The sequence below is a fragment of the Toxotes jaculatrix genome, chromosome 2 (genome assembly GCF_017976425.1).
Source record: "Toxotes jaculatrix isolate fToxJac2 chromosome 2, fToxJac2.pri, whole genome shotgun sequence".
Lineage (NCBI taxonomy): Eukaryota > Metazoa > Chordata > Actinopteri > Toxotidae > Toxotes > Toxotes jaculatrix.
In genome coordinates this window covers 1563330-1589474 of record NC_054395.1, presented here as the reverse complement: position 1 = coordinate 1589474, position 26145 = coordinate 1563330, and the positions used below count along the sequence as shown (strand labels likewise).

The 26145-nt window shown below is 42.9% G+C and overlaps 2 non-coding genes across 2 annotated transcripts; both read left to right on the top strand.

Annotated features, from left to right (window-relative positions):
- The first annotated feature begins 5936 nt into the window (after window positions 1-5936).
- Window positions 5937-6100, top strand: LOC121177257. The gene has a single exon (XR_005893202.1). It is a non-coding gene; the product is annotated as a U1 spliceosomal RNA (small nuclear RNA).
- Window positions 6101-25755: 19655 nt separating this feature from the next.
- Window positions 25756-25826, top strand: trnag-gcc. Its single transcript has one exon. It is a non-coding gene; the product is annotated as a tRNA-Gly (tRNA).
- The last annotated feature ends 319 nt before the right edge of the window (window positions 25827-26145 follow it).

The following is a 26145-nucleotide window of genomic DNA, read 5'->3' as shown; positions in this document are numbered from 1 at the left end:
CACTGTTAAACATTCATACTCAGGTGGACAGTCACAGTGGACACTGTCTAATGTCCAGAGGGAAAAAAAGTTCTTTTATCACATATTAAAGCTGTGTGATGTTCACTGACACTGACCATGTGTAGTTTAAATACATGTGTGCAAGTTTATTTTCCTTAAGAGAGAAGATGAGCTGAGTAATGCAGGAAACAACATGAGTCAGACTCAAGTATCTGCCTTTATAATTCTAAAAACATGAGCTGAGGACAAAAGGTGAAGGCGACAGTTCATATGGAAAAGTGGAACATTAAGAAAAAAATTTTTTTGTGTGAATAATATTAGTGCATATTTTCCATTTTTGATATATGATGGTATTATAAAAATCTATGTCTTTTCTATCTAAAATTCTTCTAGTTTATCTTTTGGATCTTTGCCCTCACACAGAACAGACACTGCTGCCCCAAGTTACATTTTCTATTATTATATTTGTAATTTATTGTATTTTCGTATTTTATTATTCGTTCGTATTTTAGGCTCAGAGGAAGAAGGAAGAAAACTGTTTTCATTATAACATGCCAGCAGCAAGAGAAGCAAAGCAAAGGTTAGATGGAATCCCATCACAGCAATATGATGGGAAATATAGTTTGGTGTCAGAGTCAGAGAAGTGAGATGGCTGATTCTCAGAGACAAGTCAGGTCTGTTTCATGTTGGTCAAACTGGTCAGGTGGAGGAAATGGAAATGATTTCTGCACTCACACTGAAAGCTGTCATACATTATTACTGTCCACATGATACCAGATCTATGTATGTGTGTGTGTGTATGTGTTTTCTTTTTAAAATGTAATTTGAATCTTTCTATAGGATTATAAATAAGAACATTTTAAAGATTTTAAATACATAATGCTCGTGCCCCATGGAGCACTCATACAAAGTGCTGCGTCTCTTCACCTAACCTAACCTCATCATCCCCAAATCTATCTATCTCAATCTATTACACTCACCTGTGTAAAAAGTAATAAGGGTTTGTAGTTTTTTTATTATGTGTGTAATATAAAGAGCTTAGATGAAGCTCCATACTTTCAATATCTGTCTTATGGGGAATCTAAATATACATACTGTTCATTTTTGCTTGCTTTATGTCACTTTTGTTTTTGCACATTGTGTAAAAGTGTTTGTACATGTGTGTCCTGGTGTGTGTGCGTGTGTGTGCGTGTGTGTGTGTGTGTGTGTTGTGACACAGTTATCTTTATATTTTTAGGTTTCTTCAAAGTCTAGAAACAGACTTAAACCTGAGAAACCTCCTCTGTCAGAACATGTCCTCCACATTGCATTTTCTCAGAGAAAAATTCAGAGTTCAGTCCACTCATGTCTACTGCTGAGTTCAAAGCTCCTGACCTCTAAGAGCCTTGTTTCATAATTCATTTCCAGCCCACAGTGTTTCTGTCCTCCAGCAAACCTTTGGATGTCAGTGTGTCAAGCTAATGTTGGTGAATCTGAGGCTGTGTTGACTGAGAGAAGAAGCTGTGAGATCTTTTAGATCCTGAGGAGTCACTCTGGACTGATTTGATAGATGCTCCACAAATAAAAGTGCTTCTCCACTCAACTAACTACTACTCCTCATAGGGACTGTCTGCAGGAACTGAAGCTGCTTTTGGTCAAAGAGATATTCATGTGTTCACTGTTCACTCAGGACCATTCAGCTGGGTTGGTGAATTCAGCACCAAGGACAGCAGCAGCTGAACTGTACACAACTACTAACAGATAGATGGAGTGTGTACAACATTCATGTTAATGTATCTGCTGAAATCCTGTTGGAAGTAGCATAAAGTGTCCTCTAGGCTGATGGCAGTAACCTGCTGCAATTAGCCAATAATGAGCCCATTAGCCTCTACAATGAAGTTCACACATATTATTTGCAACACAGGATGAAGACAATTAGTTTAAAAATAATCATTTGAAGGTTTATGAGAGTTTACTTTATTTTTAATCCTGTTGCTGTAGATTTTCCTCAACTCCAAACAATGTGGACTGTGAAGTGAAGCATTAACAACCTCTCAGTCAGCACCATGGAAAGAGGCAGAGACGACTGCTGTTCTCTCTACAGTACAAAACAATTATCACTGTTTACACTTTTTATTTTTCTCATATGGTTCCATTTTTTCAGTGTTACTTCAAATTGATGAAATCACAGTTGCACAGTCATCTCTCTATCATCTCTTATTCTCATCCTACACTTTTTTTCCCCCAGATCCCAAGTCCAGTTCTCCTGCACTGCAGCCTCGTCTCCACTGACTCTACTGTTGCAGGGTGTAGACAGATATATTCCTCCTTCTGTCCACATGCTGCAGTTCAGCTGCTACTTTTCACCTGAGTGGAGCTTCAGTGTGATGGTGTAATGCACTCACACATGGTTCACACTGTGGTTTTAATAACACTTTGCCTTTGACTGAGAGCCAAGTGACTGTAGAGCAGAGCATCACTTTCTGGTTCAGATCCAGTTTAAAGTGTGTTGGTCTCTGTCACTGGGCCTTTACTCCACAGAGAGAACTGGATCTCATCATTAATAGAAACAATCCTAAATATCCTGGCAGAGAGAGAGGTGAGTCTCCATCTTCTCTTTCCACTTCACTTATTCTCCTTTACAGGAGTTCACTCTGCTGTGAACAGAGACACCAGCTGCAGTGTCTGTTCATAGAAGAGTTAGAGGAGGAAGAAAGATGATCCACAGCCAGTCAACACAGAATAATGGGATCTTTGTAGGGACTGTTGGTGTCAGTGTTCAACCATCTGGAACAACAACAACAAATCAGAAAAAAAGACATCCTCTGAGGTGATGGATCATCAGTTCAAAGCTACAATTAGGAATAAATGTCACAATAAAAACAAATGTGTACAGAGATCTGAAAAGACAAAATTAATATCACTGTACTGTCAACTTGTCCAGAAGTTTTCTCTTACCAAAAAGAAAGATGAGAGTTGAGTGGTGGTTTATCTTCATTCAGAAGAAGAATGAAGATAAAGTTTCCTCAAACAAGCTGTTTCATTAGCCAGCTGGAAATCAGTCAAGACAAAATAATTATTTATCAGTACAAAACAAGATGTGAACACAGAGCCAGTTTCACTTGATAGCCAACATGCTGAAGCTGAGGAAAACTTCAGATGCCTTGGTACAGTTCTGGACTCCCTGGTGAGCTTCTCTGAAAATACAAAAGATGCTCACGGCAACTTTATTTTCTCTGTGGCCTCGGTGTTAGTCTGCAGATTTTAGAACTGATGTTGAAAACTACTGTTGAAAGCGTTTTAACTTTTCAACACTGAAAATTATTCACAATCTCACTGACAAGAAAAACTCTATATACTGAAACATTGACATTGATACAATTGACAGTTTTATTGCTTCATGATGCATCTGCTTCATTGATCTGATGTATTTCTCTGTGAGTCACATTGTACTATAATCTGTGCAGATGTTCCAACTAACATTCAGTATCTTCATCCACAGAAACTCCTCCACTGGCTCACAGAAGACACAGAGACAAAAAGGTGAAGCTCCCATTTACCTGGACACTGAGACACTGATTCACTTCTTCTCCTCAGAGCTGCTGAACTGTATATGCTGTTTAAATCAACAAAGTTAGAAACAAAGTCAAACAGCTTTATTTAGCAGACAAATCAGAGCCATAGTGGAGCCGTCTGTAGCAGTTAGTCTGAAGAGTCCTACAGCTCAGCAGCCTGAGGAGCTCAGAGGGAAGAAAGAGAGGCTGGACTGCTGAGGAGAAAGAAGAGGTGCTGCTTGCTGAAGATGCTTTGACTCCACTAGTAGTTTATAATGGGGTCAAAGGTCATTCTGGAGGACAGTGACCCTTCAATATCAGTTTGTTAAATCATCAGACAGATGAAAAAAGGCTCCAGCTTTGCAGCTGTCAGGTGGTGAAATGCTTCAAGGTAACTCGGCCTTCCCACAAAATTGGTTTCACTTTGAAGAGAGATTCTTATTAAACCAATGTTAAAAAAAATCAACACATAATATTGACACCAGCAGCCCTTTGATAAACAGCTATTATGTCCAATGGAACCTCCATATTCAATCTGTTCTTCACCAGAAATAGAATAATTCTGATCATGGTATAATTCTTTATCATTCTTTCATCATCTTTTGTCCCAGCAACATAGGTGCAAAGTAGATGTCATTCATTTATCATTCTGCTCTCAGGTGTATAACCACGGATGGTTATTATACAAACAATCAGTTGGCCTCATTCATTGATCCTCTCTGAGGGAGCTACTGCTTTGTTTTTCCTCCACACACCCTCCACAGTGTATTCCTCTCAAAGCAGGAAATGTAAACTGTGTAACTAAGAAGCAGCTGTGAGCGAGGTTACCAGTCCACTGTACATGATGACAATAAAAAAGAAATAACGCTACTGAATGAACTTATTTCTTCAATATGACAGATGATGCTTGAAAAATATACAGTTGTAGGAAGCAAAAGAAACAAGAGAAGAAGCTTTTACAAAAACAAGGTTCATGATCCATTTTCACTTTGCACTCATCAAACACACATTCACAGATGACTACATGAATACATGACTACACACAAACATGACTTTATGTGTGTACAGATCTAGTGGGGTTTTTTTGTATTCTTTGACAGAGGCACAGGTACTGACATAGGTCTGAGATGATAAGCGAGAAAGAGGTTAGGGCGAGGGAATGCATTATGCCAGAGAGTGTCCTCACAAAGATATAAGTACCAGTATGTGTGTGTTTGTCCTTTGATGCCTTTGATGTATCAACATTCTACAGCCTGATGTCACAGGCTGCAGTAAGTGGACACACAGCCAGAGACAAGTTCAGAAGTCAAACAGGAGCAGAAACAGTTGGACTGGACAGGACTTGCTCATGATTTAGGAAGAAAGAAGCACTCAGATATTTCTGCACAATTATTGACAAGTAAGGGAGGAGCTACTGATGTTACAAGGACAAGAGGAAACTACAGGAAAGTCCAGATCACCTCCAAGGTTTTCAGTAAGTCAATACATGTTATGTTGTTCATGTCAGTGTTTAGTTCATTTAGTGAAATGTTTTGTTCAGATGATTTGTTTGTTAACTTGATTTGATATTTAAGCACACAAGATCATGATGTTCAGCCCAAAAGTGTTTGGGCACACACACAAAAAGCTGTTTTAAATATTTCCATCTTACATCTTACTCAATGTTGGACAGGAATGGACCTATAAGTGATCAGACGCAGTAACAGCCTTTATCAGGTGATGGATAGTCAGAGAATTCTCGTTAGGTGGATAAGGTCATTTTTGACTGGTGTTTGGATTTGTAGAGAAATCCAGATGATTATTGTCCCTATTAAACATTGGATTTGTTAGTGGCGTTTTAGCATGTATAAAGAGACTTTTTATATGGATTGGTGTTGCTTCCGGCCATACCACCCTGGGCACGCCCGATCCCACGTGATCTCGGAAGATGACTAGAGCAGGGCATGGTTAGTACTTGGATGGGACACTACCTGGGAATACTAGGTGCTATAAGCCTTTTATCTCCATTTTTGATTCAGAATAAACAAAATCTGTCCACAAATCGGCAGTGTTGCTCTGCAGAAGCTCTCTGGCATTGGTGGGGATGCTGGCATCTTTGAGACAAGAAAAGTGTACCACGTGGGCCTTTGCTGTCTTTCCCAAGAGACAGCTCGACTAGTGGCATTTCACACAGTGTTCCTTTGTTTTTGGCAGAGCAGTGCATGATGGGTGGATCCAACAAAGCGCGTTTGCCGCACGCCACAGCCTATTTGCAGCAGTGTTTGTGTCTTTTCAGCCATAAACGTAACAGACAAAGGGGAGCTGATGCTCAAGGCACTGAAATGTGGGATTATGCATTGTAGGCACCGTCAGTCAGAGTGCTGTGCCTGGTGACCACCACCCGCTCTCTTCCAACTGCAGCTCATACTTATCTGGTAGGGAAGATACCATGATCAACAAGGTGGTTCACCCAGGGTGAGGCTCAGCCATTGCACTCCGGCTGTGCTGACCCCTGCGAATTCCCCAAATGTGGGAATCTCGACTGCATAATTTCTGGTAGTGGGAGACTGCGTTCGTGCTCTCCCCTGTCGCATGCGTGTAGAAGAAAACATAATGTGTCAGGAATGCCCATGTGCTAACCTGTTGAAGACTCTCCCTCTTGTGAGGTGGCTTTGTTGGTTTGGAGTTATATGTCAGCTTTTGCAGTCTGTCCACAAAGCGGCAGTGTTGCTCTGCAGAAGCTCTCTGGCGTACGCTACAGAGTGACGTGTTTAGTCATGACAATTACCCGTGTTCCCAGTGGAATTGGGGAAGTGGGCGTGGCCTTTCCATGACAAAATGAAGTGTGAGCTCTTTGCTGCTTGTTTGTGGAAGAAATGTGTGCTAGATGTTGTTCTAGTGCAGACTCTTACACTCTTGTACAATGACACACACCAATCCCAATTTAATTTTTCTTTTATCTATGATTCTAAAATCAACAGCAACCTCCTACACATTTTAACACTTGTTTCTGTGTATTGTTACGGCCCTGTGTGTTGGGCTTTCGGTAGTTGTGTTGCTGATGTTCTCCTTTGCTTTGTGTGTGCAGGTGATTGCTGGGCGGAGCTGATCTTGCACTCATGCAGCACACCTGAGCTGGCAAGTTGGAGAAGGTTTATAAGGGCCCAGCAGGCTTGCCTCGCTCTCTCTCCTCCTGGCCTTCTTAGACAGCAGTTGGGCTCCTTTGTTTGCTGTAGCCATGACTGGGCATTTGCCCTGGACATGGCTGGCCTGCTAACTGTTGGTGTTTGACAACCTATTCTTCCTTAATAAAATGGTAAAATGGTTGAGATTATGTGTGGCCTCTCCACTTTGTCACTTTTGTGAGCCAGTTGTGACAGTATGCTTGCTGTATTGTGTTGTGTTCACTGTTATGGTGCAGGTGCAAAGTGGGTGACTGTCATCTCTACTACTTTTACTATTTTGCGATGAGTCGACTTCCATCCCAGCAGTGTTGCACTGGTTTGTTGTTCAGAGGCTGAACTGGGCTGCACGTCTCTGTCAGAGTGAAGTGAAGAGGCCTTCTGATGACGTCTGTCTGCAGCTGCTGGTAGAAATGACTGTGAAATGACTGTGATGGAAATGACTGTGATGGAAACACAAAGACACATGTCTTTGTGTTTCCATCACTTCATAATAAATCCTTTCACTAAAAACTCTCTAGAACTTTTCTTTAGAAGGACAGAATTAGTAGAAAACAAACAAGCCTCACCTCTGAGCCTGCTGATGTGATGAGCCCAGAGAGGTTTGAAGCATCAGGCTGAGAACTCACTGCTTTCTCAGATTGTTGACTCTCATCCTCGTCTGTTGTACGGTTCACACTCTATCATAATGTGGCCTGTTAAAAGCTCCAGCTTCAGTAAATAGATCTTTAACCTCCAACACTTTGCTCTGAAGAGTCAGTGACAGGCAGCTGAGTGGAACCAAGCAGAGAGGAGAAGTCAGTCATTGTGACGCTCGCCTCCACACTTCACACACTCCTCACACAACCACAAAGCAGGTGGAGAATGTGTATCAGTGTGTGTATATGTGTCCTTTCACAGACACAAATATTATCACTGTTGTATTTGGAGGAACAAAGTGGTGACGAGTGATCTCACAGACACAGAGAGCAGCAGTGTGGACAGTCTGTAGGAGGGTGTGCATGTGTTTGCCTGAGAAACAACAAGAGAATTTTGGTGTTTGAGTGTGTTTCTGACTTTAGGAGCATGTAGAAAGTTTGTGTTTTATCTTTGATGTGTTCGTCTTTGCTAAATGACCCATTTGCTTCTATCGTCTCTGTATGTGGATGATACTGACATGAAAAGTAAAGCTGAAGGTGAAATGAAGGAGATGCAGAGAGACATTACAGGAAGGAGTGAGTCTACATAGAGGCAGATGAAAGGAGGGACAGAAACAGGTGGAGGAAGGAGAAGCTTGAAGTGGGGAGTTTTCAATACACTGAATAAAAACACAGCTTTCCCTCATACTTTATGTTTTTAAATGCACATCAAAACATTTGAGATTTTTAAATCAGCTCATGAGTCATTTTAAAATTCATTCCCGATGTCAGGAGTACTAGCTTTTTATGGGGCTTTTATTTTCCATGGTCCAGAATAAACTTTAAAGATTAAACTAAGATGCATGAATGAAAGTTCACTCCACCTCTGTGTTTCTCTGTTAGTGTTGATGAAATCAGTACAGCAGGTGTCTCTGCCTGTTTCTAGTTCTGCTTCCTTCATTGGAGCAGAGCTGTTTTCATCCACATTGTTTCTCCTCTTTCAAACAGTAAAACAACAGAAACATTAAACTTCATAAATTATGATGAATTCTCGATGTTTATTCCTCAGTGCTGGTGCAGCTGTTTGAGAAAATGATTTACATTCTGCATCTACATGCTGCATGACTGTGTTTGAACTGGTTTTAAGTCCAGACTTAACTGGTTGTGTCATAAACCACAGTGTTTGAAAACGGATGTGTGCAGAGCTACAAAGCTAAATGACTTAGATTTATTGGGTATTTGGTTGATTGTCGATCAGTGCCTTCATTTCTATAAGTATATCTATAAGTATAGTTGTTCTGAACACACTGCAGTGACTCAGTAACTCAAAGAACTTACTGCTTTTCTGTCAGGCCCGAGGGAGAAGTGAAGAGGACACAGGCGCAGAGTCAGAGTGTGAGGAATCAAAGAACGGTTTAATCAGTCCAGGTTCCTTACACAGAGAATCAGTCCAAGGAAGCAAAGGTAACACAAGGGAAAGGCTAGCTCAAAATCCAGAAATCCAGGCAGGGGTCATACACAAACACTAAGAACACACTAGAACTCAAACGGGTAAAGAACGCTGGAAAGCTTGGTCAACAACACACAAGACAATCTGGCGACGAATGCAGGGAAGACGGGGACTAAATACATCAGGGGGAGGTGAGTCAATTACAAACAGGTGAAACACATTAGGAGAGGAAGGGTAATCAGGAAGTGGGAGGAGCACACGGGGAGGGGGAAAGTCGAGACACCTGAAACGAGAGGGAGAACATTGAACAGTGAACAACCGGAAACTAAGATGTTTCTCTCCTCCATTGCTCTCTCTTAGCTCCTTCTTTTCTCTTTGTCCACCCACTTTCTCTTCCTCTCGTTCCTCTCTTTGTTATTCAGGGACACTTGTATTTTCTGTGTGAAGTTTTCAGCTCCTGTCTGTTAGAAGTGTCAGGTAATATTCTGTATTTTTCCACCTTGGAGTAGAACTGCAGTGGAAACAGTTTTCAGCAGCTGGACTGAAGTAGAACCAGCGTCTCTGTCTCTTCCTCCACATTCAATCGTGCTCTCACATGTTTGACTTTCTGTCTTTTTGTAATCGTTGCTGCTTTGCTCTGATTTTAACATGATGCAGTTCATGTCTGGTGTCTGATTGTTTGTTGACTTGTGTTTTGCACCATCCTGAACCAACTCGTTGATCTTGAATTGCAGGTAGAACGTGATGCTAATGAGCTGTGACAGTGTTTAATGGTGTGTGGGATGGTTCAGTTTTCCAACAAATGCAGAGACTACTCACTATGTTCCTGTTGCCACAGGTGTGACTCCGGGGACGACATGGTACGCCATCACCAGGACTTGTGATGTGGAATCCTCTTTTGATTTGATTTAACATGGAGGACGCACAGTGCAAAACTGGAGTGATATAGATCACAGTGAGCTGAAAGCCAACACTGGACTCCTGATTTTGGCTGGAGTGTACCGGTCCAAGGGGGAATCCACCTCCAGTCTCTGGGATGACCACAGTGGATGTGCTATCTTCCGGGCCACCATGAATCACACCAAATTCAGGGTAATCAACTCCACCCTCCGATTTGATGACAAGCTGAACAAGCCTTCTTGACATGTGGATACATCACCTCTCCATGCTTTTCAACCCTGGGAGAGGTGTGTGCTTTGATGAGCAGCGTGTCCCTTTCAAAGGCCGGTGCAACTTTCGCCAGTATATGCCAAGCAAGCCAGCAAAGTATGGATTGAAAATCTGGGTCACTGCTGATGTTGCCACTTCCTATGCCTGGAAGTGCCAGATTTATACAGGAAAGGCTGCTTGCAGTGCTGTGGAGGTCGGCCAGGGAAAACGTGTCGTCCTGGAGATGACAGAGGAGCTCCAAGGGGTCACTGTCACATTTTTTTTACTACATATTCACTTGTGCAGGAACATCTAAAGAGGAAAGTGACCTTGGTTGGGAGAATTAGAAAAAATAAGCATGAGCTTCCACCCAAACTCCTGTAGCTGAGAGGGAGAGCTATCCTGTCCTCTGTTTTTGCCTTCACAAAGACAACCACAGTGGTGAGCTACATTCCCAAACGGGGGGGGGGGGGGGGGGGGGGTGATTTGGTGTTTAGCAGAGACTTTGACCTCCATGTGGAGGGTGTGAGGAAAGTTTTGCAGAGGCAGAAAGCCTGTTGAATCAAACTCAGACCGAAAAAATTTGACTTCTTTAAAAAGGAAGTATGGAAATATTACACTCAACCAACACCAGGGAAGGCAGCCTGTAATATATGCAATGAAGGTGTCCGCATGGGAGCAACAATGGGAAAAACCAAAAATACTTCAAACCTGTGGTCCCATCTTAGGATTCATCACCCTGAGTTGTATGAAACAGCACAGAAGAAACAGGAATCTGAACCTCATCAGGATGAGGACATGTTTCAGAAAAAAAGAAAGTGAAACTAATGAACAAACTAGTCATAGAGGTGATAGTCACTGACAACCAGCCATTCATGGTGGTGTCTGATGTTGGCTTTGAGTGCCTCATGGCTGCAGCAGAGCCATGATATGCACTGAAAAGTGAGAAGTAGTACCGAACTGAAAAGCTGCAAGAAGTTCACTACAAGATTGTGGACAAGATCAAAGGCCTGATTCAACCAGAGAATGCTGGCAACTCTCTCTCCTTCACCGCAGACTGCTGGTCTGGTGCGACAGAGTCTCTCATGAGCCTGATATGCCATTTCATTGATGGTGAATGGACAAGAAAGCAGATCGTCTTAAATACAAGAGTGATGCATGGGTCTCACAGTGGGGAATATCTGAATGAGACATTCCTCAGTATGCTTGAGGACTGGAAGATAAGCAAAGATCGTCTAGCACTAGTGCTTCAAGACAGCGAAGCAAATATTGTGAAGGGAATGAGGCTTACTGAACTCCCAGACCTCAGCTGCACAGCACACACCTTGCAACTTGTGGTGAATGATGGTCTGTCAAGTCAAAGAGCCGTCACAGATGTCATTGCAATACTTAAGAAGTGTGCCACACATTTCCACCACTCCATTCTGGCCAAACAGCGTTTGCAAGACATTCTGAGGGAACTTGGCCTGCCAGAGCACAACATAATCCAGGCTGTTCCAACAAGGTGGAACTCAATGCTCTACATGCTGCAAAGAATGCTGGAACAAAAGCGTGTGCTTACCATCTACTGTGGTGAACATGGAGGATTTGCAGGTCCCACTGGTCCGATTTAATTGAAACTCTTCTCCCAATAGAGGAAGTTACACTTCAGGTGAGTCACAGCAACTCATCAGCATCCTGCATCATTCCATGCCTGACTGTGCTGAAGATGCTACTTCAAGATGATGAGGGGCCATTCACAAAAGGCATCAGAATGCTCAGGCAAGCCATGAGGGAGTAGAAAAGAAAGTAGAAGACTGTGGTGCTGGCCTGTCTCTTAGATCCTCGTTATAATTGTCATGCATTCTCCTCTGCCACGACATTGAGCAAGGCCAAAGGATGGTTGAAAGAGGAAGAGGACGCTGCCACGCTTAATTTAACTTTGTTGGAGATGAATCCATGCAGAAAGTTCATCTGCTTTCTCGTCTTTTATCTCTGATCACTTCTGGATCTGTGCTCATTCTTGTACCATCAGCACTAAAATAATCAGCCCTGATGAGGATTATTTCCCATCTTTTATACAGTACATGAAGTTTTCACCTCATTTTAATATAAGCTCAGAGAAATTTTTAATGCTGTTGCACCTTTGACAGTTAAAATACCAAAACACACCTTGAAATAACAGTTACACCTGTAATCTGAAAAGATGGAGTAGGAAGCTGATGGTGAAAGTTAAAGATGAAACTATATCATCATATTCTGCAATACTTTACAATACTTTGTTTGATTCTATATCTGTTTATAAGTTTGTGTTTTAACTGTATTTTTCTTTCTCCCACTTTTTGGGTCTCCTGTCTCCTGATCTCCTTTGTCCTGGATCTTCTTCTTTGGATCCAGAAAATGCAGGTAAAACATGACTTGTTTTTTCATCTGGTGTGTGAGTTGACATGCAAGTGCATTTGTTTGTGGTTAAGTTTGTGTTTGGGGGATTTCTTACGTGTGTTTATGGATAAAGATGAAGGTATCAGGTCATTCCATTATTTGATGATCTCTACCTGTTAAACCATCCAAAGCAGCTCTGCAGTGTTTCCATCTGTGTTCATGTTGCTGTTTGAGGGTTAGGACTTGGTTTCAGGGTTAGAATTGGGTTTTGGTTAGGGTTAGGGTAAGGGCTAGGGAATGCATTATGTCAGCAGATGTCCTCACAAAGATATAAGTACTAGTGTGTGTGTGTGTGTGTTTGTCCTTTGATGCCTTTGATGTATCAACATTCTACAGTCTGATGTCACAGGCTGCAGTAAGTGGACACACAGCCAGAGACAAGTTCAGAAGTCAAACAGGAGCAGAAACAGTTGGACTGGACAGGACTTGTTCATGATTTAGGAAGAAAGAAGCACTCAGATATTTCTGCACAATTATTGACAAGGAAGGGAGGAGCTACTGCTGTTACAAGGACAAGAGGAAACTACAGGAAAGTCCACATCACTTCTTTTGGTTGCTCTACTTGTCTACTAGACATTATGGTTTGTGTTAAAAGTTTGTACTTTGAGATCTCAGCCTGATCTCATGGTTTACTGATCATTTTCAGTCTGTATAAGAGGTGTGTGATGTTACTGCCAGTGCAAACCAAACATTTTCTGCTGTTGCTTCTTCAGGTTAAAAGTTTTCCACTAGAAAGTCAAGGCTGCATTAGCTGTGAAAAAGTTAGTGTGTTTTTTTTCTTTCTTTTTTTATGGTTCATATCACGACTTCATCTTTCTGTCCTCTTTAAAGTTTCTGATCTCGACATTAAGACAGTATGTTTATCAGAACAATTGTGATAAACCCACTCATTGTTCTTGGCAAAACTTCATAACCACACAAATAAGGTGTGGATGTGTGAGGATCAGGTGCTACAGACAGGTGTTCTGTTGGACTGGAAGAATTATTTTTTCTTTGTCAGTAACAACACTGAAATACATCCCTGCCCGACTGTTCACATTGTTCAAACTCAGTTTTACAGATTTCCTGTCATTAAAACCTGCTGGTTCAGCTGGTTATGGAGTCCAAAACAACTTTATTCAGCCTATTTAAACACAGGTTAGACTTCAACTACTAAATTCTCACACACAAGATCAAATATAGCAACACATTTCCTACTTCTGCTACAGAAAACCTGAACTCCTCATTGCTCCTCTTCACAAATGAAACTAGTTTCAAAGCTTTTCTAGTCAAACATGACAGGAATTTTTCACACTGACATCTGGAGGAAAGAAACACTGTGATCTGGACATTCATTAGAAATGAAGACACCGAGAGGTCAGGAGCTTTCAACTTAGTGTTCAGTGTGAGACATGAGTGGATGCACAGTGTGAAATTAATGAGAACTTTCTCACTAATGAGGGAACGTAATGAAGAGGACTTGTTTTTTCCCACAGTGATAAGACTATTAGTTGAAGTATAAAACCCAGGAACTGCATGCAGTTAGACATTTCACTGAACTGGCAGTTGTAAATCTTTTGTCTTGTGATGTAAAATGTCTTTTGATGTTGGAAAAACCTTAATATTCTGTAAAAAAAAATCACCTTTACTTTCAGTGAAAGTGTTTTTGACTGAAGTTTTACCATCGAAAAATCATGTAATTAGGTTCAAATAATTGAATATAAGCTATTTTACAGTGATGGTACAGGTTCATAGAATAGAACAAAAACAAATGAAGAGGTTATTAGTACATGATACTGCAGTCAGCTGATGTCTATCTATAAATCTATGTGACACATCAGCCTTATCTACCATCAGATATTGCCAGATGCAGCAGAGCACTGGTTCAGTTATCCCATGTTCTAACATGTAGTCTCTCTACTCTTCCATTTGACGCTTTCCTACCAGCAGCCAGTAGGAATGTGGTTAATATACTGAGCATCCCCCACATCCATGTGATGCTGAATCAGGCTGGTGTGTGATGGTGTATCTGAGAAGAGAGACAAGAGAGAATTAAACAGCTTCACTAGATCTTTCCTCTGAGTGTGTGATATATAATCTGACTGATCATCTACGAGGTTTAGATGCTCAGAATAGTTGAGTCTCCCTGTTTAGGTGAAGATAAGACTCCAATGAACTGAACAAGTTCAACTTTCTGTGGAAACTTCAGAGAAAAAGTGAGCACAGTGATGGATGAAAAAACAGAAGTGAATATTTCCACTAGACTCTCCTGAAGCTCTTTACCTCTGTTATGAAGCCATTAGAACTGATCCTGCTGCTTCTTCTGCTGCTAAAGCTGCTGAAATACTGAAATATCACTACAATTATTAGACCAACTGTTACCACTTACACATTTTTATGTTTCTGTTCTCAAACAACTGAACATGATTGAATTTTGCAGCTTAATATTTGGACATAGACAACTCTAAAGACACTATGTAGGACATGAAGATAGAAGGCAGAGTGGGTTAGCCCAGTAATAAAACCAATCAAAGTACAGTCACAAAGCTTCTGTTACCACATGTGCTACAAATGTGTATTTATGCTTATATGTTTGAATGAGTTTGTCTGTGTTGAGCTGTGTAACAGAAGGAAAAAGCTTTAGGAGGCTCTGGCCCTCCCTAACCCTGTGACAGTGTTCCATCCAAATACATGTCTCCTATTGTTCATTCTGCAATGTTTCTATCCAACTCTTCATAATTCAATATATTTAGACAGAACCAAATCATTCTGATATTACTTACAAACATTATGAGACTGTATGTTTAGACAACACCTTTCACATCTTCTGAAGTCAGTGATGTGTACACTACAGCAAAAAAAGGATATGAATGGAACAATGTCTACAGAGCCTCTTACAGCTCTTTCCTTCTTCTACACAGTCATTGTGACAAGTTCACCACAGAAAGATATAAAAATATGGACTAATGTAGCCAAACAATACCACCTCTGTAATACTGTTAATACATTTTACATTTTAGAAAGAAAAAACATTATTTTAGCTGATAAAAGGATTTAGTCAAATGAAATCAACTTAAAAACACATAGTGTTGATCAAGTCCTTCTTTATAAGTACTACTCCTTTCTAATATAACAGGTCTTTAGGAGGGTCTACCCCACCCTAACCCAAACCCTCTGACAGTGTTCCATCCAAACTTATTCTTCCTACTCTTCATATTGAAATGTCCATTGTAATATTCATACATGTTGCATTTTTCATTCATCTGACAGCTAAATGAATGTGTGTTCCACTGGTTTCAGGCTCCAGAGCTCAGGAGATGTGAAAGTTTGGGTTGTAAATCACTCACATTAATGCAAACTGTGAGACTCAGAAACTGATATAATCAGAGCACTTTAAAACTGTGCACTCCTGACCTCTAGTGGCTGGAGTCAGTGTGCATGCTCTCACATACACCTTCTAATGCATGTTTGAACTTATTCATCAGTTAATAGATGTACGTTATAATTTTGAATATTAATTTAACCCTCTGAGATCTTTTTTTTTTTTTGGTCATTAATTTCTGTCCTCATCATGCATAGCAATAGTGAATTCATTTTCATAATTTTAACCCTTTAAATGCCGGTTTATTTATATATTTCCACCATTTCTTTACAGAAAAAATGAATTATTTCCTATTTGATGAATGCAAAGTATGTTTTTTTGTGCAGGGATTATCAGACTGGGATATGTCAATGATTAGCAACAACACTGATTTTGATCAATTATTACTTTTTGTGCTATTACAAAAATACAAAAAGATCCCGTTCGTCCTCTTAAAGCCCTTTTAGGTCACTGGATCATATCTAAAATATGAAATATAAAAATTTCTTTTTTTTTTTTTTTTTTTGGTCATTAACTCCAGTCTTCATCATGCATATCGTTAGCGAATTCATTTTCACAATTTTAACCCTTTAAATGCCAGTTTATTTACATATTTCCGCTATTTCTTTACAATAAAAATGAATTATTTCCTATTTGATGAATGCAAAGAAAAAATATATAAGATCTGGATGTTATATTTTGAACTCTGAAATGTATTTCAAACATGTCAATAAAAGAATAGTTGATAAAAACAAACATAATAACAAATGAACGTGATAAACTCAACCATAAGCGCTGGTAATTATGAACACGATACTTATCAGTAGGCTACAAAAGTCCGAGTCTCAGGGGCAGCAGGTGCTGCAGAGCATGGAGGTGTGGGCTCTGCTGATGTATTGTCCACATTTGCCGCAGGTGTTGCGGATTCTCTTTTTGCAGGAACGGCACTGTCGCCTCCCCCCTGCCGTGGCTGACGGGCCGTTGTTCTCCTCCGGTTGCCCTCCCCGCGCTGCAACCACCAGAGCAAGGGCGCTGGGATGTCGGGGTAGCCGTTGCCGTTCCTGCATGAGTGGACTCACCAGTGCTTTCCCTAGCTCCTCTAAAAACAAGCGCCGCTTGTGAGTGTCGCTCTCTCTCCAGAGAGGATCTACACACATCCACAGGACGACCACGATATTGTAAAACAATGAAGGGGAGAAAAAAAAATTAATACTTATTCTTATTTATCATACCCAAATATATCATCCATTCTTTCTAAGACCGCAAGAAACGGGCTACCAAATAGGAATAATAAAGTAATAATAATAATAACAATAATCATAAAATATTTTGTCTTTTTCTGCCCCAGGGCGCAACGGCAAGTGTCTGCCCCGCTCTGGGCCTCTAATGCCCGCATAACACTCCAGCCTTCCACCTGGAAGCTCCGATACAGTAATAATAATCTAAATAATTATAAATAATAATAATAATAATAATAATAAAACTCTACCTTATTGAGATTATCCACACCGCCCTTGTTCCTGTTGTAATCCTGGATTATCTGCGGCTTTCGATGGGGTTCGTCATTGACGGCGGGCTCCCGATGTTTAGTGCTCATCAGGATGACGTTCTTCCCCCGCTTTGGAATGTAGGACACCGCCGTGTGGGTGCTGGAGAACGCAAAGACGGAAGAGAGGATGGCCCGTTGCCTCACCTCCAGCAGCTTCGGGGGCAGCTCAGGCTTATTTTTCCGCATGGTTCCCACCACGGCAATCTTCCTTCTCAGGAGCTCTTCTCCAAGTCCATAAGACGTAAAGAAATTGTCACAAGTGACAGTGTGACCCTCCAGTCCATCCACCAGCTCCATGACAACTCTCTTGCCTTGGTTCAACTCCGGGCGAGCTCCTTCTTGCTTCCCCGTATACACAGACATCCTCCACGCATAGGAGGTCCGCGCATCGCAGGCGACCCAAATTTTGAGGCCATAGCGAGCGGGTTTGCTGGGGATGTACTGCCGAAAACGACAGCGACCCTTGAACGGCACCAGCTGCTCTCTGCCCACAGAGAGCAGCCCTCTCTGTGGGCAGAGAGGGCTCTGCCTCTCTGCCCACAGGCCCTCTGCCCACAGGCTTTTCGTTGCCTCGCCCCGTGACCGGTACACACCAGCCAAAATTAGCAGCCCAAAGAACGCTCTCAGCTCCATCGCCGTTATGTCTTCCCAGTCATCATCATCTGTACGCCGGCCGTGGAGATTGGTGAATTCCAGCACCAGCTGGACTATATCCTCCGATATGAATAAATCCATGCTGGACTGGATATCGCTGATGCGGCGGAGGGCATATGCCGTTGGCCCCTCAGGGAGACCGGCGGCTGGTGTGTAACGCATTGTGTTAGCCTCGGTGGGTTCGCACATCACTCCGTTTTTCGCCTGCCATTTCTCTCTCTCCTCCGCCGCGTAACCTGTGACCTCCGATCCGGAGGAGCTGCCGTCAGAGTCAGCGGCGGAACCAGCCTGCAGCGGGAACTCCCATTCCCGTTCGGACACGGAATTGCTGTCGCCTTCGGTGGTCGAACTGGAGAGAGACCCGGAGGCTGAGGAGGAGGACGAGGTGGCGGTGCGGGCTGGGCGCTGCGGGGTCCTTGAGCGTCCGGAGGGAGCGGAGCGTACAGCTCTGGAAGCTCGGGCTACGCGCTGCGTCGGGGGGCCTCTCCGGCCACGGTGAGTCGGTCTCGAAGCTGCAACATTGGCAGTAACTATTTCTACGGCTTGCTCCAGGCTGATATGTTTTTCCATGACTGCAGGTTGGTAGAAATGCACAATTCTGGCCATGGCCAAAATTTATAACTTTCCAGTGGCATCTGCAGGTGCACCTGCATAAACTAACTCAGGAGCATGGCTGCCTTGTTTACACTCTGCAGGGATTCGGGGCTTGGTGGTTCCCAAACATATATTATGATGCAGACATGGTCAGAAGTCATGTTGATATAAGAGGATTTTGATAATTTTTTTATCTTTTCACTTCAAACACGGAAAATGCAATGAGAGCTTTTGATCTTGCAGACCGCACCTCGCCCCCCTGAGAGGTTTTAAGGCTTAAGTTCAAGATGCATTCCTAACATCATGAAATGCATGTTTTTTTTAATACCATAACTATGAGATTCATGGTTTTCATCAGTACATTTATTTCAACACAGATTGCAGTGTTATTAAAATATTAAAATTTTTCAATACACATACACACCAGACTCTGACATCCATAGAACACACCCAAAATAGTTTTAGTTGAAATAATTTATTCCACTGGCCTACAGCCACTGTTACATCCTATCAGTTCAAATAAGGTAATTATGTCCCACAATGCCTCTCTGCTAATATGGGGAAATGGTGGATATGGTGGCGATTTTTTATTTGTGTATTTTTTTAGCATCTGAATGACAGGGTTACAGAGGAAATTACAGGATTCACATTTCTGGATTGCAGTGGCAGTAGAATTTTAAAAAGTGATTTTAATGGTAGTAAATGTGACCTAAAAGGGCTCCATGATCCTTAAAGTGAGTATTTTGTCTAGACAGTACAGAAATTTCAAAATTCATAAAAAAATTAATACCTTTGTCAAATATCATCATCTCAGCATAAAAACTGCCAAAATGAGAGCAAAAAATACAACTGAAAAGCCCTAAAAGGGCCTCAAGGGTGTTAAAGGAAAATGAGAAATTTATCAAACAAAAAATTACTAAATAAACTAAAAAGTAAGGTCAGAAAAAACAAAAAAATCATCAAAAAAAAAAAAACATTGTACTTTTGATTGGTATTTTCTGTCATTATACTGACATATGAACTGTGGATGTTGGGGTGGAATATTGTCTGTAGACCCTCCTAAAGCCTTTTATCTCTGTGATGGAAGTTATGCCAATTTGGAATACTGAGCTTAATACTAAGATGCACTAAACCTATATACAAAGTAAGGCTAATTCATTTTTTCCTTTGTTTGACTGCCTAACACAGGTTAGACTTCAACTACTAAATTCTCACACACAATCAAATATAGCAACACATTTCCTACTACTGCTCCAGGAAGCTTGAACTCCTCATTGCTCCTATTCACAAATGAAACTAGTTTCAAAGCTTTCCTTTTTTTGACTGTAGAAGAAAATGAAAGTTTGAAGGACCGAGTTGGAAACATTTTTTTCTTTTAAAAGGTTTTAAAGAAGGTGCTATTAAATACTATTGAGGGTTCAAACTTATCTAAATACTACAAACAGTTAAATTGATCTTACACATTAAAAAGAGCAGAAACTTTTCTATATACTAAAAAGAGTAAAAACTTATCTAAATACTAAAAACAGTTGAAACTTACTAAAGCTATCTATTTACTAACATGCAATTTTTCTTCTTTTTCTTCTAGGAAAGTGCAGAAGAAAATAAACATGACATGGACATGAAAAACTCCACTGCATCAAAAGCAGAGGGATGGTGAGCACCAGGCTGGGGGACGGGCCAGAGGGACAAGTGCATGATGTCATCCTGCTGAACGTGGGCCACAGGCTGTGGGAGGACTCTGGACTGGATCATTTTACAGAGACTGAGAGTGGAGGAGAAGGAAGGTCAGACTGGATCAGCTACACCCTTTAGACTGCTGCAGTGGAGTGGGACAAATGTGTGTGGTGACCACTGAGCCAGGATAAAATGCTTCTGACCAACACAAAGACAGGAGGCAGATGAAAACCAACACTTATCTATTAGAGCACTGACCTCCTGCTGGACACTGTCCGGTATGGCCTGTGGAGCAGAGGTGGAGAGCTGGGGGCTGGGGCTCCGGTCCAACAGGACAGCAGGAGTCTCACTGCGTCTTCTCGCCGAGTACTCTGGAGCTGGTCTCCTGCTCCCTCGGTCTCCTCCTGCGTACAGCAGCCTGTTGCAGAGATGGACACAGAGAGAAAGTCAAGGACCAGGTCAAATTAGTTCCCTTAAAGTCCTCTCAGACTGCTGCTGTAACATCAGTGGATTCAACACGAAGCTCTGAGGAAAAAGAGCAGAGGCGCCATGGCAGCACTGGACTGGACCAAGTTAAACTGACAGGATGTCAATCCTGGGGGTGGGAGACATCGCCAGTCTGTAACGTTTTACTATCTAATATCTCCACTGACTCCCTTCAAACTAAATGCAATTAAACTCTGTATGTATAGTAATAAAGGAAAAATCGATTTTTCCATGAATCCCTCACAGTTCACCTTCAGTAGTGAGCATTTGTTCTGAATTAAAATCAAACTAGAAACAAATTTAAAATCAAAAGGAAAATAATGTACACCAGCAAAACAAGTCCATTGTCCACAACGTCTTTGTCTTTGGCCTTGAGGGTCATAACTGTGTGATTGTATTAGTGTAGAACTTGATGGGTTGATGATTAATAATTATTTTGTGTTTTTCAACTAATCATAAAACCATTTACAGTTTTATGCCACATGTGCTCGTGAGTGTTATTTTCCCTTCAATCTTACATGAACATTTTATAATATGTAACCAGTGTAATCACTGAGGTTAATGACAATTACCCTCATCAAAACATTAGCTATTAAAGCACTTAATCAAACTAAAGATAATGTTGAAAATCAGATTTCAAATCAGCACAAGCTCATAGCAAATCTAACAGGATCCACATTTTTTGCCCAGACAGTAAAAGAAAGGAGTGTTACCCTGTTGGTGCCGGTGCTCATCTGGCTCCTGGTGGACTCTCTCCTCCAGTAGCTGTGGTCACAGAGGTGAGAAGGTAGATCATACATCTGGAAGCATTAACACAGAGTTTAGGATGGAGCTCTGCTTAACTCAACACAACTATATTTGACTCAACACTCAACAATAAATGTGTTACTCCCTTCAACCTGCTGAGCTCACTGATGTTTCCCTTCATTAGAAAAACATTTTTCTACTCTGTGTGGAAATGTCCCTTTTTTTCCTCTTTCCTTTCCTAATTTATCTGCTTATTTCTTTATCACATTAAAATTTGACAGTACAGAAACAACAACAACATAAAAAGTGATGACTTATACACTGGCCAATAAAATGATGAATGTGGGCTTCATCTTAAGAAAAATGTCCAGCTCAAAGTGGAAACTACTGTATCTTTAAAAGCAGCAATTTACTGAAAGTGGAGGATGAATGCAAACCTGTGTAATATGCATGATTTAATTTTCCCTAAGAAGTTTAAACAAGCTAACACTGAATGTGTTTGCTTTAAAAGCAGCAGCAGGTTGACAGCTGGGCAGGGTTACTTCTGTCTGAACATTTCAGTGCAACCAAAGACTTTAATGTTTTATATTAAATGTGTTACTGCACAAAATGGACGCGGCATTAAAGTCAGTCTCTGAGGCTCTGGAACTTTCAACGCCTCACTAAATTCAGTCGAGGCGTCGAGAAAAACGGGTTGAAAAAAGTCATTTAAATCATATTTAACTCCTTATATTCTCACTTTTTCTGTGAAATGTGTGAAATGTTACTTGGTTGATCTGAAGTTGGGCTGCGTCGTTTTTTAGAAGCTAGCTTACTCGCTTTAGCAGAAATCGTCGACTGAAATCTTTCTCCTCCAAAGTCTCAGAGTTCAAGATTCAAGATTCAAAGGGTTTATTGTCATTTGCACAGTAAGGAAACAGGTTTCCCTGTACAATGAAATTCTTACTTTGCTCTTCACCCAGAATGCCATACAAAACGTTGTAAGTAAAATAAAATAGATAATAGTATTTACAAAATATTAACAAGAGCATAAGTGAAAAAAGTTACATAAAATATAAACTGCACTGATATATACAAATCAGCTGTTGTGCAAATTCAGCTGAGAGTGAAGTGAAGACTGTGCAAAAGAACTGTTATGTGAACAGTGCGGTATGTGTGCAGTTATTAAGGTGCAGAACAGTAATAAATAATAACAGTCAGTATGTGCAAAAGTTGCAGCCTGTTGTTACAGACTCCTGTCAGCTGTTGAGGAGTCTGATGGCAGACGGGAAGAAAGAGTTTTTATGTCTGGTGGTCCTGCACTTCACACTCCTGTACCTCCGGCCTGAAGGGAGGAGAGTGAACAGACCTTGTTGTGGGTGGGTGGGGTCCTTGATGATGGAGGCAGCTCTCCTGTGGACTCTGCGCTGGTAGATGCTCTGCAGAGAGGGCAGAGGAGTCCTGGTGATCTTAGACGCAGTCTTCACCACTCTCTGCAGGCGTTTGCGGTCCATGGCAGTGGAGCTGCCGTACCACACAGTGATGCAGCTGGTCAAGATGGACTCAACAACGCAGCTGTAGAAGTTCCTGAGGATCTTTGGTGACATGCCAAACTTCCTCAGCCTCCTCAGGAAGTACAGCCGCTGCTGAGCTTTCTTCACCAGCTGTGTGGTGTTGAGTGTCCAGGTGAGGTCGTGGCTGAGGTGGACCCCCAAGTATTTAAAGCTGCTCACCCTCTCCACTTCCAGACCCCGGATAAGTAGTGGCTGATGAGGGCTCCTCTCCTTCCTCATGTCCACTATCATCTCCTTGGTCTTGTCTGTGTTGAGGGTGAGGTTGTTGTCCTCACACCATGTCACCAGAGTGGCCACCTCCCTCCTGTAGGTTGCCTCGTTCCCGCCAGTGATGCGTCCTATCACGGCGGTGTCGTCCACAAACTTCAGGATGATGTTGTCCTTGTGAGAGGCCACACAGTCGTGGGTGAACAGGGTGTAGAGGATGGGACTGAGGACACAGCCCTGTGGTGTGCCGATGTTTGTGATGATGCTGGCTGAAGTCTTGTTCCCTATTCTGACAGACTGAGGCCTGCCAGTCAGAAAGTCCAGGAGCCAGTCACAGATGAAGGGGTGTAGTCCAAGGGAGAACAGTTTGTGTGTGAGCTTGTGGGGAATGACCGTGTTGAATGCAGAACTGTAGTCAATAAAGAGCATCCTGATGTAGGAGTCCTTATTCTCCAGGTGTGAGAGGGAGATGTGCAGTGCTGCGGCGATAGCATCTGAGGTGGACCTGTTGGACCGGTAGGCGTACTGCAGGGGGTCCAGTGTGGCGGGGATGCTGCTCTGAATGTGGGGCAGCACCACTCTCTCAAAGCACTTCATAATGATTGGAGTGAGTGCTACTGGCCTGTAGTCATTCAGGCAGGTGGGGGGGCTCTTCTTGGGGAGGGGGACAATGGTAGTGGTCTTGAAGCAGGAGGGAACAGTTCTCTGGCTGAGGGAGAGGTTGAATATGGAGGTGAGAACGTCTGTCAGCTCGTTGGCACATGCTCTGAGGGCTCGTCCAGGAATGTTGTCTGGTCCTGCCGCCTTGCGGGGGTTGATCCTCCTCAGGGCTTTGTGTACCTGGGCTGATGAGACGACTGGTGGGGGTGAGGGGGGTGTAGTGGTCTGAGAGTCTGTGGGCCTCCTCTCTGTGTGGGCGGTGGAGGTCTCAAAGCGGGTGTAGAATGTATTGAGGTCATCAGGCAGGCTGTCTGTGGCACTGATGGTACTGGTGCTGCTTCTGTAGTCCGTGATGTGCTGCAAGCCCTGCCACATGCGCCCAGAGTCGGCAGTGGAATAGAAGCCATCCAGCTTCTCTCTGTACTGCCTCTTGGCAGCTGTGATGGCCTTTCTCAGTCCGTACTTTGCAGCTTTGTACTCAGCCTCATTGCCAGATGTAAATGCAGTGGAGCGAGCACGCAGCATGTGACGTACCTGACTGTTTATCCAGGGCTTCTGGTTAGGAAACTTCCTGACTTGGATGGTGGGCACGATGTTCTCCACACAAGTGCTAATGTACCCAGTCACATAGTCAGCATAATCCTGTACACTGACAGAAGAGTCCTCCAGAGTGGCTGCAGCTTTGAACACATCCCAGTCTGTAGCAGTAAAACAGTCCTGCAATGTGCCTTCAGTCTCAGGTGTCCAGAGCTGAACCTGTTTGGTGACTGGATTTGATTGTTTGAGTCTTTGTCTGTAGGCCGGGTACAGGAACAAAGAGATGTGGTCCGAGTGTCCGAAGTGGGGGCGGGGTGCGGCCCTGTATGCACCCTTTATGTTGGTGTAAACATGATCCAAAGTGTTCTTGTCACGGGTGGGAATGTCTATATGCTGGTGGTATTTGGGAAATACAGTCCGTAAATTGCACTGATTAAAGTCGCCCGCAGCAATAAAGACAGCGTCAGGGTGAGCCGTCTCCAGTGCGCTGATGACGTCGTGGAGCTTGCCGAGTGCCGCTGCAGAGTTGGCTCTCGGAGGAATGTAGATCGCGGCCAAAAACACAGATGTAAACTCCCTTGGTAGGTAGTAGGGACGGCACTTAAGCATCAAAAACTCCACATCAGGCGAACAGAGCTGATGAACAGTCCGTACATCTTCACACCACGTGTTGTTGATAAACACACACACGCCTCCCCCTTTCGCCTTACCGGAGGCTGCTGTCCGGTCTCCTCGGTGAATGGAGTGAGTCTGTAGCTGAACAGCGGAATCTGGGACGTTCTCTGAAAGCCAGGTTTCGGTGAAAATCAGAGCGCAGCATTCTCTTATTTCCCGCTGTGCTGTAGTCCTGGCTCTTAGCTCGTCCAGTTTGTTCTCCAGAGACCGCACGTTAGCTAGCAGGAGGCTGGGTAGCGGTGGTCGGGTTGCTCGGGCTTTCAGTCTAGCGTGGAGCCCTCCCCTCTTGCCTCTCTTGCGGCGCCGTCTCCGTAGCACTCTCCTCGGGTCAGCTAGCTCACAAGAGGCCGGCGCGCCGGGGCCTTCCTGGTGGTGATGGTGGTCATGGGGTCGCACAATGAGTTGCAGATCTGGTGGTATAAATCCGCTAAACTCGAAACTGTGCGAGTTTGCAATGTCAAGTAATGCCTGTCTGTTGTATGCAAACCCTGCATGGCATCTGTGCAGTACAGAAAGTAAAAAAAGCACGCAGAGTGAAATGGTGGTTGAGGAACGAGTCTTTATTTATTAATTTATTAATTTATAGGGTCTCCATAGCGACCACCTGCATACGTCAGCGCCAAGGCCAAGAGCCTAATCCTACCTGGACTTTTACTGAAGTAGTAAATCAGGATGGCCGAACAGTCTAAGGTGCTGCGATCAGGTCACAATCTCCCTTGGAGGCATGAGGTTAGACAATAAGCTTGCATTGGTGGTTCAGTGGTAAAATTCTCGCCTGCCACGCAGGAGGCCCGGGTTCGATTCCTGGCCAATGCAACATGCTTTTGGGGGGCAGCCATGGCGCAGCAAGTTAAGAGTGCGCCTTTGGACTTTGGATCAGCCTGAGATCGGAGGGTTGTGGGTTCGATCTCTCGACCAAGCCCAAAAAAACGGATACGGTGGTTATGAAGGCGACCTGTGATGCCCCTGAGCAAGGCACCGATCCACCCCAGCTACCCGGGTGCCTTACTAGGCTGGGGCAGGGCAGCCCCCTGTAGTGCATGTGCATACTTGTGTGTGTGTTTCATTCACTTGGTGTGGGTAAAATGCAAAGTAACATCAGCTAACAATGTAAAGGACAGTTTACATGGCATTT